Here is a 21,720-nt window from a genome sequence, read left to right on the forward strand (position 1 = left end):
TCCCACCTCTTGCCCGGCTCAGGGGGGCTTTGCCCCTTTTGCAGGAGGGGGTTCCCTGCATAGCCTGAGTCCGTGGACGCTTCCAGGTGTGGGGACCGAGGCTCTCGGGGGTCTCATTCCCCCCTCTGGCTGCCGAGAGGGTTTTTTAACCCGCTGCTGCGCTCAGTAAAAAAAAAAAAAAGGAACAGTTTTAAACTTTAAATAATTTGCAGGTACTCACCTACCTCTAACTTATTTGCAGCAGTTGACCAGCATTTTTTTAATTTTTCTGGCCATAGCAGGCCTAGAACCGGCAGCCAGACAGACAGGAGGCAGCAGGTTTCCCTCCTGTTCTCTCCGGCCCTACAGGCTGTCAGTCAAAGCTTTTTTTCTACTTTTTTTTCTTCAGCCACGGCTCTGCTCTGCCCCAGAAGGCAGCCTGCCTCTTTTCTGCAGCCCCCTTCGAGTTTTTTTCGAAGAGGCTTTTTCTATGCCTCCCTGCTGGGTGGGGAAGGTCCCTCCTCGGCAGGGACGGCAAATTTAGCTTGGGGATCGAGTCCCCAGGGCTTGGCTAGGCCTTTCCCGGGTCGGGAAAACCGGGAACATCCGCCATCTTGGATTTTTTAACTGCTCTGTTTTCGGAGCTCCCTGGGGCTGGGGGGCCGATTTTTTTGCAGCTACCCCCCCGATTTGAGCCCCCCCCGCCCCCCAGGAAGGGATTCTTGCCACCCCCTCGCCTCCCCCACCCGGGATTTTTGGGGTCGTTTTTTCCCTCCTCCTGCGCAAATTCTCTTTAGTGGGCATGCAGGAGGAGGTGGAAGATCCCCCCCCCCCCCCCCCCCCCCCCGGGGACAAATCAATTAAAAAAAAATTGAATTAATTACATCAGTAAATTTAAATTCCCTGCTCCGTGCCGTTGCTAGTTCGGCCGGCTGCTGAGCCCCCGGGGTCCCTTGGGGCACGGGTGGTCCCGGAGGTGCCCCCTCCCTGTCCCCCGATGGATCCCGGTACTCCCGGATCCTATAGCCAACCCGGGTGCGTTAGCTAATCTTCCTGGTGCTGCCTCTTGTCCATGGATGTGGCCCCGGTCCGGGCAGGATCCTGGTTTTGTCAGGCACCTTTTCCTTCCTTTCCCGCCCACACAGTTGTGCCTGCGGTTTCGCAGGCTCCCTGGTCGGGCCGTGCCCTGAACGAGCTCCCCTCTGGGTGGCATGCTTTGTTTGAAAAAAAAAAACAAAAACCCATAATCACTCCATGGACTCCTTCTGCTGTCGCGTTTCAGGAGGGTTTGTCCGGTTTTTCAAGCGGCCCCGGTCTGCCTGCTGACCACGGTTCGCGAGGCTCCTTTGAAGCGCACTCTGATGTTTTAGCGCCGTGGATATGTTCCACTATTTGCTGCAGTTCCTGCTGTGCGCAGGTCTCTTATGGAGTCATCGGCAAGATTCCTCTGCGCCCGGGACCTCCCGTGGCTAGAGGCTGTGCATTCGACCCTTTGCCGCCTCTAGCCGGAGGCGCTTGCCTCGGAGATGTCCGCCACATGGCTCCTGTAGCTGCGCCACTGGTTGGCCGCTCCGGCCTCCTCCGCCCGGTGGGGTACGTTGCCATTCAGAGGTAAGCTGTTCCTTGTCCAGGACCTTGAGAGACTTTGAATTCCTTAGGGGCCATCAGCTGTCGGCCCGTCTGCAGCCATCCTGGTCCTTCATACCCTCTAGTCCATGCTTTCGGGACCAGAGTTGGTATACCCCACGTGGGCATGGTGTCTCCTCAGGGGGTTTGTCTTTCGTGATCGCAGTTTTTTTGTCACAGCATTCTGTTGAGTGCCGCCTTCTGCGCAAGGGTTAGCCCATGCGCTCAATCCTTATGCCTGCACATACTCCGGAGTATCTTTGCCTCGTTTCTCGGTCCCCTTCTGAGGTGGTTGCCTCTCCCTCTTCTCCGTGGACTGGGTCGGGCTCCGGTCGGACCAGGGGGTCCTCAACGTTCTCAGACACGGGCACGTCTTCGCCTTCCTCGTGTTTGACGGGATCCTTTTTTTCTGTTTCCCTTGGTGGTCAGTCCCTGCGACATATGGTGCAGCTAACCCCCGCCAAGCTCCTGTGTCTGGGCACGGAGGCCCCGCTGCCAGCCAACGTACCTGCCGCAGGCCACTATCCTATTTTCTTCGTTCACTCTTGGACCTCACAAGAGTCCCTGGGCTCTCAGTTCCCGCTTCTCCACATACACTCCCTGTGAGCATACTCGTGCCGTCCTCCCCCCGGGGCATTCCTCGGCCCACTCGTTTCTCTCAGTGGCATAATCCACTTTCCGTTTCTTCGTGGCTGCCATAGTCTCTTCGTGTTCGCGTCCTCCGCCGGGACTCTGAGCTCTGGACGCTTCCCTTTGATCTAGCGACGGAACCTTGCATCTTCACCAATGTCTAGGTGTTGATGGCCGCAGCTCTCCGCCGGGCAGGACTCCTCGTCTGCTCTTATCTAGGCGTCGGGGTCAAGGCGGAGGTTCTTGTCGGCGGTCGGTGTATCACGGGCTAGCTTTCTTTGCGTCCCTGGGGTGGATACTGTATTTCTCTTAGAGCAATCTTCAGCCCTTCCCGGAGTTAGAGTACCTCGAGACTCCGCTTCATCACCTGGGTAGGCAAGGTCTTCTTGCTTTATGTGCGGGCCCTCAAGTTGTTTAGCCGGTCTCAGAGTCTGCCCTTGCTCCCTTCCTTGACGGCTTGTGTCTGCCTGTAGATCTCGGGCTTCTCGGCTCCCTTGCCCTTGTCCCTTGGGTCCTTGCTCCAATACGACTGTTCTAGTTAACTTTGCTGTCCCGTTGGCAGCCACTGGCAGAACAGTCTCACACAGTTCTCCCGTTCTTGGGCTCTACTGTCGCCGTCTCACAGGGGTGGATTTCCCCTGCTTTTTCTTTTGCTACCGGGCCTACCTCTCCAAGTTCCCCCGTGGACGATAGTGCCCACGGATGCTAGTCTTTCGGGCTGAGGAGTGGGCAGCCGCTACTAGTATGCCCAGGGGACCTGGCCAGCGTCTCTTGTCTCGCTGGCACATTACGGAGTCTTGGGTGATGTTCCTGGCTCTTCTGAAGTTTCTTTCTCTCATACGCGGCAAGACGCTATGGGTCTTGCCCAACAACTCCACCTCCGTGACTTGCTTCCATAGCCCAGGGGGTGCTCGCAGTCCGTGGGTGGCCCTGGACACCAGCCTTCTCTTAGCCTGGGCAAAGCAACACCTACAGTGTCCGGCAGCCTCCCACTCCGCGGGCTAGGGAAATGTTCAGGTTGCTCTCTCCGTCGTCAGTCGCTAGATCCCGGGGAGTGGAGACTCTTGGCTCCACCATGGTTTCCTCATCGACAGGTGGTCCCCTCCCACCTGGGCCTCATGGCGACTCTTCTCAATACCATGGTAGATTGGTTCTTCCGCTGGAGGGACCATGGCTCTACGGGCGTAGTTGCCTTGGCTCTTCCTCGGCCGGCAGTACGTCTTTTTCTACTTCCCCCCCCCCCCCCCTTTTCCCCCCGTGGTCTCTGGTCGGGAAAGTTCTTAGACGGATGGTTCTCCACCGGTGACCCATGGTTCTGCTAGCGCCCGAGGGGCTGTTTCAGGCCTTGGCTCACAGTTTTTTCTCAACCTAGCGACGGTCGGACCCCTGCAGCCACGCCATCTTCCTCGGCTCCTTAGACAGGGCCCTGTATTTTTTCGACCAGGCCGTTCACGCTTGTCTAGCGCCCTGCCTTTTTGAACGGCGATGTCTTCGGTGTGAGTGTTTTCGGAGTAGGCCATCTTCGCCTTCCTTTGGGCCCAGGAACGGTCGACTCTCCGGCGTACGTGCGCATCTGGAACGTGCTTGAGTTTGTGCGAAGTCAGGTTTTTCGGTTCACTCCGCACCAATCTCCTTATTCTTTTCTTCTCTGAGGCAGTCTCTCCGAGGATCCTTCCTTCGTTCTCGGCGCGTACCAGTCTACCCCCTCGCCTTTCTCCTGGGTCGAGTGACAGGTCGTCCCTGTGCGGCCACCCGTTTGCGACTTGGACTTTTCAGGGGCGTCAAGCATCTACATCCACCTTCTCGCCCACTTGTCCGTCGTAAACTTTTCACTCAGTTGTGCGGACCCCTCTTTACGGCCCTGTTCGACCCTCTCCGTCGCGTCACCCTGCAGGCCCTTATGCTTAAGACTGTCTTCTGGGTTTATCTCCTCTGCTCGTCAGATCCAAGCGCTGTCCTGGCGCGATCCCTTTTCGCGATTTTCCGACTTCAAGGTAGCCCTCGTACGGGTCCTTCCTTTTTCGTGAAGTTTCGTCTAACTTCTTTGTCCTTCGGTCGGCAGAGCTCCCCGCTTTCTCCTGCGTCTGGTGACGGTCCCCCTTATCTTGGTGCCATACGGGTCTCCGTTACCTCGCTTCCATACGAGTTCTCTTGCTCTATTTCCTGGTCCCCAATGGCTTTCGTGCATCTGTCCATCTTTCTGTTCCCTTGAATGGGTCCAATCAGGGTAAGCCGGCTTCTGAGTCCACTATAGTGCGCTAGCTGCAGGAAGTGATCTCTCGGTTGTTCTTTGTCATGGCCTGGCAGTTCCCCGAGGGTCTTCAGACTCATTCTTTGTGTTCTGGAACTCCTTCTTGGGCAAACATTCTTTTGTTCTCTCCGTGGACGATTTACACAGTTCATACTTGGGCGTCCTTATCTCTTTTTGCTCAACACTATCGCCTAGATGTGTAATTTCTGCTTCGATTCTTTTGGGCTACCAGTGCTTCGAGTGGGACTGTTTTGATCCCACCCGTTTTAGGGAAGCTTTGGTACATCCCACAGTCTGGACTGATCCGGGTACGTACAGGGAAAGGAAAATTAGTTCTTACCTGTTAATTTTCGTTCCTGTAGTACCACGGATCAGTCCAGACGCCCTTCCCTGTTTGTCTTTTTCTGTCCTCTCGAAGCTGTTATTTTCTTGCAGTTCTGCAGAGTCTATCTCGTTTTTGTACAAAAATACTGAGCAAAAACACCAGAAGCCTTGGTTGTTCTCATGCCAAGAATATACAAGAGCGGGTAGTTAGACCATGTTACTTACATTTTTCTACAGTTGCTCCATTTGAGCTTTATGGTTACTTGCTTGATCCTACTTGGTCGTCTTGTTTTCTGCTTTGACATACATTATACTGAAGGGTTACAGGATAGGCTCTGTCCTGATATAGGGCATCCTTCAAGTTTTAGTCTGTCTCCACCTGCTGGAAAGGAGGCTCAACCCACAGTCTGGACTGATCTGTGGTACTACAGGAACGAAATTTAACAGGTAAGAACTAATTTTCCTTTAAAGCACCATGGAGGAGAAATGGCATGAAACCCTCTAGCTCCTAATATACTCAAGACACTGTTATGACCCAGACTGACACAACCATAGCTAATCTATTGTAGTCCAATGGGATTCTTTGTTTTCCTTCTCAGATAGTAACAGTCCCAGCAGAGCTAGCTGGATAGCTCCATAGCGTTTGATTTTGTTTTGTCATCCAGCATATGTGTGGTTGTACAGTTATCGCCCTTCTTGGAGTCCCAAGTAATCTACAATTTAAAAATATTCATACAGGAATAAACAGACAATCATAATTTTACAACAAATTAAATAAAATTGTATACTAACAAAACATACTGAGGTAGATTCTCAGCCAGACAGTGGCTGAATAAGTTAGCTGGATAAACACATCCAGCTAACTTAGCTGGGAGATTCAGTTGCGCAGCCGCATGGTTGAATATACCTGGCTATCTAGCCACCTAAGTTTAGATATAACTTATCCAACTAACAACCAAATAAGGCTGAATATTGGCACTTATAAGTAACCACATTGCACCATGTCACGGTACACCCTCATCTCCCCCAACACTTAGCCGGATAACCATTTGGCCAGATATATAGTTATCCACCTAAGTGGCAGCCGCTAAATGTGGCCAGATATTCAAACAGTGCCACTTAGCCAGATCTGAACTTATTCAGCTAAGTGGTGCTGAATATTGACCTCAATAAGTGGAGTAAATCCAAAAATCTAAATAACTATAAGAAATAAAATACCCAACAGGGCTATCACCAAAACTAAAAACAGTCAACAAACTGACTACTGAGTCAAATTCTTCAGGAATCCAGGACTTTAACTGAAAAGAGCCTTTCATATAAATTTTCAAGTCATTTAAATCTCAAATCTCCGTTCTTTTGATAGTTCCACAGGACTAGGGCCACACAAAGACAGAGATTTGTTTTTAACAAACTTGAACTTTCTAAAAGAAGGGATGGAAAGCAGTTTGCCATTCCTTAACCATAAATTATAACACGGAGTATTTAGAAAACCTTCTCCAGGACAAACAAGATATATAAGTCCTCGCAGATGAGTGAAGTCAGGCAATGGAGCCCACATTAAAACTTTTTCAAGCTCAATGTTTTTTAAAATGGTTTATTGAGCATAATCAGGACTTCCCATATCAGTGGAATGCACTTAAGGTCCCTCTGTTTTGTTCTTTCTGCAGAACCAACTGTCGAGTTTTAGTCACTCCTCAGAGGAAAACAATTTGTTTCTCATTTTTCTTCCGTTTTGTGCTGATTATCAGTAGCAGATGTCTCTTTTTTTTCAGTCCCTTTGTTAGTGCCTAGTTAGTTTTTTTTCATTGGTTTTAAGTTTTCTTTTGTTTAATGTCAGCTCTGCAAGAGGCCTTATTAGCCCAGTCAGCTTTTTAATTTTTTACTGCTATCGATTCCTTTGAGTTTATTGCTGGCATTTTTTGACTGATGTCCCAAAAGAAACCAGAAACCAGCAGCTTTAGCAAGTGCCCTCAGTACAGCCACACAATGTCAGTCACAGATCCACGTGATGTCTCTGTGGTTTTCTGGGGACAGACACATCTCTGGCTATACCTCTTGTTATAAGATGGCTCCCAGAGGCCAATCAACCTGTTTAGAGCTCATGGAGAAGGTCTTTGAATCAAGTAAGACCAGCCCATTGGCATTGGAGGCATCAATTGTGAAAGTCCCAGAGTTGCACTGATCGCTGGTAGTGTACAGACATTGAAGGAACTTCACTCTTCATTGAAGTCTAGCACTGATAAGAGCCAGAGACAGGCCATTGTCTAGCTCCTTCCACCCCATGAAAGTGAGGGATTCTACTTCATCAGCACTTGCATCAATGTATTGAGTGAAGGCGAAGAAGCATCAATATCAGTCCCCTCTGTTGCACAATGTTGGGAGCAGGGAGATACTAGTTGCAGCTGTTTGTCCTCCCAAGCAGCCCTGTAGAGAGGGCTGTTCATCCTCGAGATCTTCTGGGGGTATGCAAGAGTTTTCAAGGGCTTAAAGTGCAGCCACTGATGCACTCCAAGTAACCCAAAATGATGTGACCACCACTCCTGTTTCCCATGCAGTTTTGGCATTTGGCAGCTTTTGAGGAAGAATTGAATAGACGAATCCAGGAGACAGTGAACTGCAGCCTGGTTAATAACCATAAATCAGCATTATTGGTGTCGCAGAATGAGGTTCACCCAATTCTGGAGACTCTAGGTGCACCTGGCCTTATGATATTGATGCAGAGACCTAGAGAAATATATACTTCAATTCCCACTGCACCAAATGCCCATCTACAGTGCATCCTGGGAGGAAACTTCACCTAGGCACAGTCATTTGTCAGGGTCCTGATACCAGTAGTCATAGGAAATTCTCACAGAGACTTTGCCTGCTTGCCAGGTGCAGATTCAGACAGCCCCAACACATTATTCTGACTCAGTATCTGAGTATTCTTGAAGTTATGGTTATGAATCTGAAAACTACTCTGAACTGGAAGAGTCTGCAGATCTTTCTTAGACTAGTGGCTTAGCCACAGTTGGGCCTGGGTGGGCAATGGCCTACGGTAGCAGAAGTATGACTTTGGCTGTGCCTAATGAAAAGGCCCTGCACATGTGTGGGTGAAAATGGGAGCCTGGGTGTGGGTCTGTGTGTGTGGGTGAGAATGGGAGCCTGGGGGGAGGGGGTGAGAGTGAGAGCTTGTGTGTGGGTCTGTGTGTGTGGATGAGAATGGGAGCCTGGGGGGGGAAGGTGGGTGAGAGTGAGAGCTTGTGTGTGTGTGTCAGGGAGTCTGTTAGAGTGTGTGTGAGAGGAAGGGAAGAAAATAGGACAAGAGACACCGAAAAGGAATTATGAAATGAGCAATGAGAAAATGGAAAAGAGGCCAGGACCAACTGATTAGAAAAATACAAAGATCAGACAAAGATTAAAAAAATATATATATTTTTTGAGATTTTAGCAATTTGAATATGCCATCTTTAGGAATGTGCATTTCTTTTATTTTTGTATTTTGCTCTTTCTTCAGTATTCCACTGTTCAGAGTCTGGTTTCTCAGGTTTTCTATTTTGGTTTTGTTTGTATGTTTCTGTTTCTAATTTGTAGTCTTTTATGTCTACATTAGATAAGGGTCAATCTCTGTTTTGCCTGTGTGTGACTGAAGTGCAGTATTTCTGATCACATGTATTTTATCCCAGGACAAGCAGGATGCTAGTCCTCACATATGGGTGACGTCACTGACTGAGCCCTATTGCGGGAAAAACTTCTGTCAAAGTTTCTAGAAACTTTTGACTGGCAGCCTGAGGCTACTGAGCATGCCCGGCATGCCATGATATTCTCTGCCACAGGGGTCTCACTTCAGTCTTCTTTTTTCCGCGCTGCCCTCAGCATCGCAGAGTCAGGAGCCCTGTGATATTTTCTCACTACTTCTGACTGAAAAAGTCAAAAATTTTCTCTAATTTCCCCATTTGGGGTCTCACTAAATCTCATTTGTTACCGGACGGTGACAAAAAACAAATATTTTGGATTTTCTTTTCTCAGGATTTCTCTTCTCACAGTTTCATCGACGGCTGTCGATAGAGACATGGCTTCGGGCTTCAAAAAATGCCCAGTTTGCAACAGAACCTTGTCTGTAACAGATCCACATCTAGAATGTGTAATCTGTTTAGGAGAAACACATGAAATCTCTTCATGTAAGAAATGACCCTGAAGGGCAGAAAGCTGAGATAGGAGAAAATGTCTCAACTTTTCCTTAAATCAGTGCCTTCACCGTCTACTTCGACGAAATCCTCACCAACAGGGGTCACTAAGAAACTTCTACTAAAAAAACGAAGAATCGAGGAATCTGGCGATGCTCTGTCACCTGTACCATCAACTTTATCGGCCAGGTCAGTGTCGGAATCGAGGCCTAAACAAAAACACAGACGGCATCGATCCTCGGTATCTCCGTCGCTCCCTCCCCTGGGGGAACAGACTAAAAAGCGGCACAAGCCATGCGATACTCCGCTGACCTCCGTACCTTCGATTCCCTTACCTACTCCATCGATATCTACGTCGGCATCGACGCCACCGATGCCAGACTTAAATCAGTCTAATAAGACAAATGGTCACGGAAGCTTTCCAGGCGCAAGTACCGACTCTACAGCCAATGCTGACGGTCGCGTCGATGCCGGCGGTCGCGCCGATGTCGACGGCTACGTCGATGCCAGAAGCCATATCGATGCCGGCGGCCGCACCACTATCTTCAGCGGTGCTGATGATGATGGATACGCAACTAACAACGATACCATCGATACTACCCTCGATGCCACAGGCGCCGATGTCATCGAAACTAGTGACATCGGTTCCTCCATCGATGCTTCAAGCTCCATCGATGCAAATAACCTCGATTCCACCGATGCCTTCGGTCAAAATCCCAATATCGATGTTCTCTTTTCTTCATACATCGCCTTTGACCGTCCCTTCTTCTATGCAACCGAAATCAGTTTATACGACGGCACCTACTGTACATCCTTCTCAGGAGCCATCGACATCGAGACAGAAGTCATCGATAAAATCGAAACACTCGATGCAAAAACACTCAACTGCATCTTCTGACACCTTAGGTGCATAAGCAGCACTTCACTGTATCCTAACCAAAAGGTACGAAGATTTGTTGGCTTCCTTGCCTTCTCATCCGGTAGAGAAGGAAAGAGAAGATATTTTCTCTGATGATCCTCTACCTGGACCCTCAGGTGTAACACAGCTTTCCAAGCCTACACCACCTCGACAAATTTCTGGATATGATACTTGGTCAGACACTTCATCAGACATCTCATCAGAAGAATTCATGTCTGAGCCGTCGCCACCTCGGGCTAGAAAACAATCCCCTCCAGAGGATTTTTCTTTTTCTGCCTTTGTCCAAGAAATGGCGGATTTTATACCATTCAAACTGCAGGCAGAGAGCGATGACAAACAACAAACTCTAGAAATTCTCCAGTTTGTGGAACCTCCTAAACATAATTTCGCAATTCCTATTCATGAGGTGCTCTTGCAATTGCAACAACGCATCTGGGAACATCCCTTCACTGTTCCTGCAATGAACAAAAGAATAGATTCTACATATCTAGTGCAACAGGCACCGGGTTATCAGAAACCTCAACTTCCCCACCATTCGGTGGTCGTAGAGTCTGCGCAGAAGCGTTCCAGATGAACCAGGACCCATTCTTCTATCCCTCCGGGCAAGGACAATAGATTCCTGGATCAATTGGGTCGTAAAGTCTTTCAAGGAGCGATGCTGGCCTCCAGGATTTCAGCATACCACCTTTACATGACCCAACACCAGAGAAATCTCTGGAAGCAAATAGAGGATTTTATACCATCTCTGCCTGCAGAATGCCAAGAAGCAGCACAAAACATCATCACCAAAGGTTTAGATACAGGAAAACATGAGGTGCGAGCCGCCTACGATGCATATGAGACGGCTTCCAGAATTGCTGCTTCTGGTGTTAGTGCCAGAAGATGGGCTTGGCTAAAAGCCTCTGACTTAAGACCAGAGGTACAAGATAAGCTCGTCGACCTTCCTTGCCTAGGGGATAATTTGTTTGGCACTAAAGTTCAAGACGCAGTATCACAACTACGTGAACATATGGAAACTCTGCGGCAATTATCCTTTCTTTCGCATGATACCCATGCTACTCACAGACCCCCGAGACGGGACACCAGGCGACCTTTTTATAGGCAAAGGAAGTATTATCCTCCCTCATCCAGGCCGAGGCCTCAACTGTCCCAACAACGGCCACAACAAAGGCAGCTAAGCCTCCACCAGCTTCACAGCCTGGACCTGCAACTGGATTTTGAGATCCTATCCAGAGAACAAGGCCTCTACTCCAATCCTCTGCCAACACTGCCCATGGGAGAAAGACTGTCCAATTTTTACAACACTTGGACCTCAATAACATCGGACCAATGGGTCCTCTCAATTATACACCGATGATATCAACTCAGTTTTACAACCATTCCTCAGGATTTTCCACCGTGTTACTCGCATCTCAGCAAAGATCATTTGCTTCACCTACAAACAGAATTATCCACTCTTCTGAAAGCCAGGTCCGTAGAATTGGTGCCCCGGCTTCAGCAGGGCAGAGGATTCTACTCCCGTTATTTCCTCATTCCAAAGAAAACCGGAGGCCTCCGTCCCATCCTAGACCTCAGAAATCTCAACAAATTCCTAAAAAAAGAAAAATACAGGATGGTTTCTCTAGGCACCATGCTTCCACTTCTCCAAAATGGAGATTGGCTTTGTTCTCTGGATCTTCAAGATGCTTATGCTCATATTCCAATATTCCCTCCTCACCGCAAGTATCTGCGCTTCATGGTAGGCCATCAACACCTACAGTACAGAGTTCTGCCATTCGGACTTGCCTCTGCTCCCAGAGTATTCACAAAATGTCTGGCAGTGATAGCAGGATATTTGCACAAACAAAGTGTCCATGTCTTTCCGTATCTAGACGATTGGCTCATCAGAAGCCAAACTCAACAAGGAGCTCTCACTTCTCTAAATCGAACGATTGCTCTCCTCCACTCCATGGGTTTTCTCATCAACTATCCAAAATCCCACCTTACACCGTCTCCCCTACTACAATTCACAGGTGCAGACTTGGACACTACCCTGTCAAGAGCCTTTTTACCACAAGATAGTGCGAACACACTTTCTCTCCTGGCAACATCCATGTGCTCAAAGAAACAAGCGACAGCTTATCAGTTTCTAACCTTACTAGGCCACATGGCCTCCACAGTTCATGTCACTCCTATGGCAAGACTAGCCATGAGGATAACTCAATGGACTTTAAGATCACAATGGATCCGAGCCATTTAACCGCTGCATTCTCCAATTCAAGTAACCCCACCAGCTACGTTCCTCTCTACTTTGGTGGGCGAACACGGACAATTTGCGAAAGGGCCTGCCCTTTCAACAACCAGCTCCACAGATAACTTTAACTACAGATGCATCCACCTTGGGCTGGGGAGCTCACAGACAATCTCCAAACTCAAGGGACTTGGACAAAATTCAAAGCTACTTTTCAAATCAATTTTCTGGAACTTCGAGCTATATGCTATGCGCTGCATGCGTTCAAGGACTGCCTTTCACACAAGACTGTTCTCATCCAAACGGACAGCACAGTAGCCATATGGTACATCAACAAACAGGGAGGTACGGGCTCGTATCTCCTTTGTCAAGAAGCTGCACAGATATGGGGCTGGGCCCTGAACCACTCAATGTTTCTCCGGGCCACTTATCTGGCAGGGATTCACAATGTAGTGGCAGATCGACTCGGTCGTCAATTCCAACCACACGAGTGGTACCTGGACCCCTCAGTAGCGACCAGGATCTTTCAACGTTGGGGACAACCAACAATAGAACTCTTTGCATCATACCTGAATCAGGGATCCCATTCGCCTAGGCATAGCTCCCTCTCTCATAACTCAGGATCAGGGTCAGTTGCGCCATCCCAACCTTCAATCCCTATCCCTAACAGCTTGGATGTTGAAAGCTTGATTTTACAACCACTTAATCTTTCAACAAATATATCTCAAGTGCTTCTAGCTTCACGTAAACCTTCCACACGAAAGAATTACTCTTCCAAATGGAAAAGATTTACCTTGTGGTGCAGACAAAAGAATATAGACCCTTTCACCTGCCCCACAACCTCTCTATTAGACTACTTATACCATCTATCAGAGTCTGGTCTCCAGACTTCATCTGTAAGAGTCCATTTAAGTGCAATCTCAGCTTACCATAACAAGATGGGAGATGCACCAATATCCACACAATCTCTTGTCAACAGGTTTATGAGAGGTTTAACTCACCTTAAACCACCAATACGGCCACCAGTCACAGAATGAGACCTAAATTTGGTCTTAACAAGACTCATGCGTTCTCCTTTCGAACCCATAGATTCCTGTGATCTTAAATTTCTCACATGGAAGACTATCTTCCTCATAGCCATTACATCAGCTAGAAGGGTTAGTGAGCTACAAGCACTTGTCACGTACGAACCCTATACAAAGTTCCTACATGACAGAGTGGTTCTCCGTACACATCCAAAATTCCCTCCCCCCCCCCCCCCCCCCCCCCCCCCCAAAGTCGTTACGGAATTCCATAGTTTTACCCACATTCTTTCCAAGACCTCATTCTCACCAAGGAGAAGCAGCCTTACACACCTTGGACTGTAAGCGTGCACTATCTTTCTACTTAAACCGCACTGCAGTCCACAGGAAATCTAATCAACTTTTTGTCTCTTATGACCCAAACAAACCAGGTAAAGCAGTGGATAAACATACTCTATCCAACTGGTTAACAGATTGCATACAGTTTTGCTATGGAAAAGCAGGCCTTCCTCTCCAAGGGCAAGTAAAGGCACATTCAATAAGAGCAATGTCAACCTCTGTAGCACACTATCGTTCAGTGCCAATCCTTGACATATGTAAAGCAGCAACATGGAGTTCTCTTCACACCTTTGCAGCTCATTACTGTTTGGACAAACAAGGATGACAAGATTCAGCGTACGGACAATCTGTCTTAAAGAACTTGTTTCCAGTTTAATCCCAACTCCTTCTACATCCAACCTGCTATGTTCTACGGCTGATTCATTTTCAACAACAGTACTTCACCGTTGCTTCACTACAAAATGACTCAGCCTCTAGCTTGCTAATCACCTATATGTGAGGACTAGCATCCTGCTTGTCCTGGGATAAAGCAAAATTGCTTACCTTGTAATCGGTGTTATCCCAGGACAGCAGGATGTAGTCCTCACAGAACCCACCCACCACCCCGCGGAGTTGGGTCTCATATCTTTTATTTTATTTTTGCTAAAGCATATTGCTACAATACGAGACTGAAGTGAGACCCCTGTGGCAGAGAATATCATGGCATGCCGAGCATGCTCAGTAGCCTCAGGCTGCCAGTCAAAAGTTTCTAGAAACTTTGACGGAAGTTTTTCCCGCAATAGGGCTCCGTCAGTGACGTCACCCATATGTGAGGACTACATTCTGCTGTCCTGGGATAACACCTATTACAAGGTAAGCAATGTTGCTTTCTCTGTAGTAGTCCAGCTTGTCCTGTTACTCTAGTAGGTGATGTATTAATGTTCTAGGGCCTGGTGTAGTATTTGCATTGCTGCTTTTTCATAAGGTTGCTGTTATTTGAATCCAGAGAGTCAGTGCTGTGATGTATGGTATAGCAAGATTCTAGATGTCTTTCTTTGCAGGAGTTTGTGTCATTTCACAAAGTAGCAGTGGAGGGATATTTTTTGCTGAGGTATCACCAGAATTTGAATTTTATTTTTCATATTAGTTTGTAAAATGAATTGTCCTAGATCTGTTGTGCACCTGTTCTGATGATTAAATTTTATTGTAGTTATGATGATTTCTAGCTTTCTGCAAAGAGGATTCATGAAAGAATACATTTTTTTCATTACATGATTGATTGATTGATTGGATCTGATTGTTTTGTTTGCTTTTTACATGATATACTTGTGCATTTAAAAACTGCAATAAATTTCAAATTAATACAGATGAATAAGGAATTTTTAAGGCTGGCTTCTTCTTGAAATAATTGAGGTAAAATATTTTAAAGTTTCATGCATGATGCATAATGGCTGTTGCTAACTACTTAGAAAGCCATTGTAGGGTGCAGTATGTAGCATTATTTATCAATAAGAATACAACTAGTAGGTCTCAGACCTGCATGCCTACAGCCCACCCATGTTAACCTTGTGCCCACCCAAAAAATCAATTCTGGCTACGCCATATCTCAGTACCCTCTTCTTCACAGAAAGAGAGAGTCTCCTCCAGAAGATCTCCGCTTAGCCACATTTATTAAGGAAATGGTAGAGAAAATTCCATTTGAGTTGGAAAAGGAGGTTAAGTCCAAGGCACAAATGTTGGATATCTTCCAATTCCAGAAACCCCTACAGATGTTGTGGCAGTGTCCTTTCATGACGTCCTTAAGGAGGTACAGATGAGAATGTGGGAGCCCCTCTCTGTACCACTAGTCAATAAGAAAGCAGACTCTTATGTATCATTTCCAGAAGACTTCCTGATTCACAAAACAACTGCCTTACTAGTCTGTTGTGGTAGAATCCACTCTCAAGAAGGTCAAGAATATGAGAATTCATTCCTCTGTATCCCCTGGGCATGAGTCACTCACCCTTGACCTTGCTTGGAGGAAGATTTACCAGAATGCTAAGCTCTTCTCCCATATAGCATCATAACAGCTCTTCATGGACCACCAGTACATGCAAAACATTCTGCAAAAGATAAGGTTCTCATGTGTTCTTATGTTTTTAAGTTCTCTCTCTCAGGAGAAGCGTGACTATATGGAGTCAGTAGTGGGCAAGGGTCAGAAATGTGGAAAACATCTGATCAGATTGACCTATGATGATTTAAAAACAGAATCATGTGCCTCTGCCATTGGAATTGGAGCACACAGACTCTCATGGCTAAGAGTTTCAGATTTCCATCATGGCAGATTTGCAGATGTTTCCTACAGCAGAGGAAATCTCTTTGGAGACAGAAACATAGAAACGACGGCAGAAGAAGACCAAACGGCCCATCTAGTTTGCCCAGCAAGCTACGCACTTTATCCATTTTTTTTCCCCTTTTTCTCTCTCCCACCTGTTACTATTGGCTTCCAGTACCCTCCAGCCCTAATTCCCCTCCACCCCACCACCAATTTAGAGAGCAGCGCCGTATCTGCATCCAAGTGACATCCAGCTCAATTAGGGGTAGCAACCGCTGTAACAAGCAGGCCACACCCTTGCCCCATACTCTTACCCACCCCTGTTTTTATTTTTTTGTTTTTTTGTTTATTTTTTATTTATTTATTTGTTTATTTATTTTTGGAGATAGCAGCCTTCCATCCTTCCGCTCCGTGAAGGTGGAACACTAACTACTGGCCACTGGCATCCTGCTCCGTGAATGCCTCTGTGGCTACTGCTGCTCCGTGCAGTGTTTGAATGCCTCTGTGACTACTGCCGCTCCGTGCAGTGTTTTGCTGCCTCCACTTTATTCACGCCCTCTAGACTTGATGGATCTACAGTGTTTATCCCACGCCCCTTTGAAGTCGTTCACAGTTTTAGACTTCACCACTTCCTCTGGAAGGGCATTCCAGGCATCCATCACCCTTTCCGTGAAGAAATACTTCCTGACATTGGTTCTTAGTCTTCCTCCCTGGAGCCTCAGCTCGTGACCTCTGGTTCTGCTGATTTTTTTCTGACGGAAGAGGTTTGTCGTTGTCTTTGGATCATTAAAGTTTTTCAAGTATCTGAAAGTCTGAATCATATCTCCCCTGCTCCTCCTTTCCTCCAGGGAGTACATATTTAGATTCTTCAATCTCTCCTTGTATGTCATCCGATGAAGACCCTCCACCTTCCTGGTCGCCCTTCTCTGTACCGCTGCCATCTTGTCCTTGTCTCTTTGTAGATACGGTCTCCAGAACTGAACACAGTACTCCAGGTGAGGCCTCACCAAGGACCTGTACAAGGGGATAATCACTTCCCTTTTCTTACTCGATATTCCTCTCTCTATGCAGCCCAGCATTCTTCTGGCTTTTGCTATTGCCTTGTCGCATTGTTTCGCATACTTCATATCATTAGACACTATCACCCCAAGGTCCCTCTCCTGCTCTGTGCACATCAGCCTTTCCCCCCCCCCCCCCATCAAATACAGTTCATTCGGATTTCCACTCCCCATATGCATGACTTTGCACTTCTTGGCATTGAATCTCAGCTGCCATATCTTCGATCACTCTTCCAGTTTCCTTAAATCCCGTCTCATTCTCTCCACTCCTTCCGGCGTGTCCACTCTGTTGCAGATCTTAGTGTCATCCGCAAAAAGACAAACCTTTCCTTCTATCCCGTCCGCAATGTCGCTCACAAAGATATTGAACAGGACCGGTCCCAACACCGATCCTTGCAGTACACCACTTAAAACCGCTCTCTCTTCGGAGAAAGTTCCATTTACCATCACACATTGTCTTCTGTCCGTCAACCAGTTTTCAATCCAGGTCACCACCTCGGCACTCGCTCCTAAGCTTCTCGTTTTGTTCACCAGTCTCCTGTGCGGAACCGTATCAAAAACTTTGCTGAAATCCAAGTAGATGACATCGAGCGCTCTTCCTTGATCCAATTCCTTGGTTACCCAGTCAAAAAAGTCAATCAGATTTGTCTGACAGGACCTTCCTCTGGTGAATCCATGCTGCCTGTGGTCCATCAATTCTCCGGACTGTAGATAGTTCACTATTCTTTCTTTCAACAGTGACTCCATTACTTTTCCCACCACTGAAGTGAGGCTAACCGGTCTGTAGTTACCAGCCTCCTCTCTGTTCCCACTCTTGTGAAGCGGGACCACCACCGCTTCACAAGAGTGAAGCGGTGGTGGTCCCGCTTCACTCTTGACCTTCTGGTGGTTCTTTATGACTACATAAAGATCTGGTGGTTCTTTATGACTACATAAAGAATAGAGAATTATTGGATCAAATAAAATCACAGTGCCATGCCTCAGGACCCCTCTGCAGCCATTTCTCACCCATCCTCCACTCCAACTAGCATGTATTCACTTGGGGCACTGAAGAGGCACTTCTATTCTGTCTCTGCTCCCATATCCCCATCAAAAACAGGGGCCTTGCTCTCTATCCAGATGATAGAGAACTCCTAAGTCACCCCGGGGCAGAGTTTAGACTGGATTCAGGAAGACATAGCCAGTATAACAGTATCCATCCTACAGAACCCACCTATGTGAGGAAGGCTGAAATTTTATTTAAACTATTGGCCCAGTACAATGTCAGACATCTGGGCACTCTGTATAATTCAGAATGGATACAAAATGCATCTATTGGAAACCCCACCAGAATGGTCTACTTCTCAGTATCAGAAACTGCTTTTAAAGGAGCTCTCCTTCCTCCTTATGGCCAAAGTAATCGAACCCATTCCACTGAGGGGGAAAAAGGGCAGTAATTTTATTCCAAGTATTTTCTGATCCCAAAGAAGACAGAACACCTTCCCATTCTAGACCTAAAAGCCTTGAACAAGGAAAAGTTCAAGATGGTTTCCCTAGGCACCTTAATCCCTTAAACCCAGAAGGTTTTGTTAATTGATGTTCTCTTGATCAAACGATTATCCAGATAGAAAAACACATGTACTCCCAAAATGTAAAGTTGTGCAGCTACCACCATTAAACATTTCATAAATATGCAAGGTGCTGAGGCTAGGCCAAATGGCAGTGCTATCTGGACGATCATTTGATCAAGAGAACATCAATTAACAAAACCTTCTGGGTGATGGAATTACCTGGGGTTGTCATCAACTATCCATAATCCAAATTAAGCTGTGATCTTAGTTGTAGTTCATAGGAGTTCTGCTAAATATGACTTTGGCAAATGCCTTCCTTCCACAATAAAGGATGACTAAATTGGTGTCCATAGTGGAAGGAATAAGAGTCAAAAGACATGGGACAGGTTGAGGATGTTGGCCCTTAGAGCATCAACAGTACATGCAATACCCTTGGCAGATCTCCACATGAAATACTAAAAATAACTTTAGGAGAAGCCAAGCACTGTTCAACCAACAAGTAATACAATACATACAGAACAGTAACTATGGTACTTATAAATGCAATTCCCTAATCACAGCCATTTAGAATATTATAATCTCTAAAACAAAAAAACATTATTTTTTTTTACTAGTTTCATAATTAGTGCTGTTAATAAGAGCTTGAAACCCTCGTACGAAGGATGAGTTAATGGCTCAAAATTATTTCATAGAGCAGCTGCACTGTGATACACTGAGTTTAATCATTTACCAGTTATGCTCAACAATGCAGTAGTGGAATTTAAGGGAACAGTAATGCAAGATAAATAATTTTAATTTAATTTGATAACATTTTCTAATAAAGTTCACATAGGGTTAGCACATAGCTAGTGAATGATTAAACTCTGTGCATCACAATGCAGCTGCTGTGAAATAATTTTGGGCATTATTCTCATTATCCTTCATATGAGGATTTCAAGCTCTTAAGTGAGCACCGATTATTATTATAATATAAGCACTATTGTGGACATAAGTCATAAGATCAAATTGCTCAGTCCAATGCTATTTTGTATAAAGGTCACATGACATATAAATACTTGTATGAAAAGCTGTTTAAAGGAATCAGGAAAAAAACAGCCACATAAATCTCCTAGAGCTAAGGGCAATCTGGAATGCTCTAAAACAAGGATAGGCAACTCCAGTCCTCTAGTGCCACAAACAGTTCTGGTTTACAGGATATCCACAATGAATATGTATGATATATATACTGTATTTGCACTCAATAGAGGTAGTGCATGCAAATATACATCATGCATATTCACTGTGGATATAATGAAAGCCAGAACTGGTGTGACACAAGAGGACTGGATTTGCCTATACCTGCTTTAAAGGCTTTCAGATAGACTTGGATTGTCGTAGACAAATATACATTGTCTAATTGGATAGTAGATTGCATCTCTTTCTGTTAAATCCAAGCAGGTTGGACTCTAGACAGGCAGTATCTAGGCTTAAGGTGACAGAATCATGGCAGTATCAGTGACCTATTTGAGATCAATCACCATGAGATCTGTAAAGCTGCAATATGGAGTTCCTTTCATACATTTACATCTCATTATTGTCTTACGGGCCGATAAAGTAAAGTCCGCTTGCGCACAGGCCACTCTCCTGTGCGCGCGATTCTCTATTCAAATGAGGCCCGGCGGTAAAAACAGGCAAAAGGAGGTGCTAGAGACACTGGCGTGTCCCTAGCTCCTCCTTTTGGACCGGAGCAGCGGCTGTCAGCGGGTTTGACAGCCGACGCTCAATTTTGACGGCGTTGGTTCTCGAGCCCGCTGACAGCCACGAGCTGGGAAACCGTATGCCAGCAAAATTGAGCATCCGGTTTTCAACCCGACAGCCGCGGGCCGACTTCAGATTTTATTTTTTTTTACTTTACTTTTCGAAACTTTCGGGACTTCCGACTTAATATCGCCCGAAGAAATTAGCGCCTACCTTTGGGTAGGCGCTAATTTCTGAAAGCAAAATGTGCAGCTTGGCTGCAGATTTTGTTTTCTGAATCGCGTGGGAATACCTAATAGGGCTATCAACATGCATTTGCATGTTGCAGGCGCTATTAGGTTTGGCAGGTTGGACGTGCGTTTTCGGCCCCTTACTGAATAAGGGGTAACGCTAGCGCGTCAAACGCACATCCAATGGCGGGTACTGTATCGGCCCGATAATAATTTGTAGTGCAACAGTAGGTTTAGTTAGTCTGTCTTGCAAGACTTATTTGGGATTTAAAATTCAACTCCATCCCCACTAGGGCTTGTTCTCTTAGGACAAGCAGGATGGTAGTCCTCACATGTGGGTGATATCATTGGATGGTGCCCGGCACAGAAAACTTATGTCAAAGTTTCTGGAACTTTGACTGTGCATACTGAGCATTCCCAGCATGTCCTGTTCCACACATCCACGCGGGGTCCCTCTTCAGTCTTGTAACATAAAATTACGATAAAAATTAAAACAAAAATAGGAAAAACCCAACTCCATGAGGTGGTGGGTAGGTTTCGTGAGGACTAACATCCTGCTGTCCTGGGAGAACACTTGTTACAGATAAGCAACTCTGCTTTCTCCTAGGACAAGCAGGATGGTATTCCTCACACATGGGTGAATCCCTAGCTACCGGCTGCTCCTCAACACAAAAGGGGACCAACCAGGTGCCAACGGGCACAACAAATACAGTGCTGTTGGTTAAAAAAAAAAAAGGGGGGGGGGAGGGGGGAGACAGCCAAACAAATGGGACCTAGGCAGGGAGAGTTGGGTTCTACACCTCAGATTCCGAAGGACAGACTGGCCAAACCTAGTGTCATGTCAGCCATCCCTATCCAGACAGTGTGCGAATGTGTGGAGAGAACTCCACATCACAGCCCTGCAGATCTCCTCCATGGGAACTGCTTGCAAGTGAGCCACTGATTTTGCCATAGCTCTAACAGAATGAGCCTTGACATGACCCCCAAGATACAGTCCTGCCTGGGCATAACAGAAGAAGATGCGGTCTGCTAGCCAATTGGATAGTGTCTGTTTAGCAATGGCAACTCCCAGCCTATTCCTATCAAAAGAAATGTTTGGTGGACTGTTTATGGGCTTCTGTCCGCTCCAGATAGAAGGCTAAGGCTCTCTTGCAATCCAAACTGTGCAGGGCTCATTTGCCTTGGTGTGAATTGGGCCTGGGAAAGAATGCTGGCAGGATGATTGACTGGTTAAATGGAAATCAGTCACCATCTTAGGCAGGAACTTAGGGTGATCTTGCGTACACAACCTATCATAATAAAATTTGGTATAAGGTTGATAAGTCACTAAAGCCTGGAGTTCACTGACTGTGAGCTCTAAATTGAT

General features: G+C 46.6%; 1 protein-coding gene across 5 annotated transcripts in view; it reads left to right on the plus strand.

The window, feature by feature from the left end:
• Positions 1-21,720, plus strand: part of CDK17 (cyclin dependent kinase 17) — a 407,414-nt gene that overhangs the window by 242,050 nt on the left and 143,644 nt on the right. The gene's annotated exons all lie outside the window — the stretch shown is intronic.

This window comes from Rhinatrema bivittatum, chromosome 4 (assembly GCF_901001135.1).
Source record: "Rhinatrema bivittatum chromosome 4, aRhiBiv1.1, whole genome shotgun sequence".
Taxonomy (NCBI): domain Eukaryota; kingdom Metazoa; phylum Chordata; class Amphibia; order Gymnophiona; family Rhinatrematidae; genus Rhinatrema; species Rhinatrema bivittatum.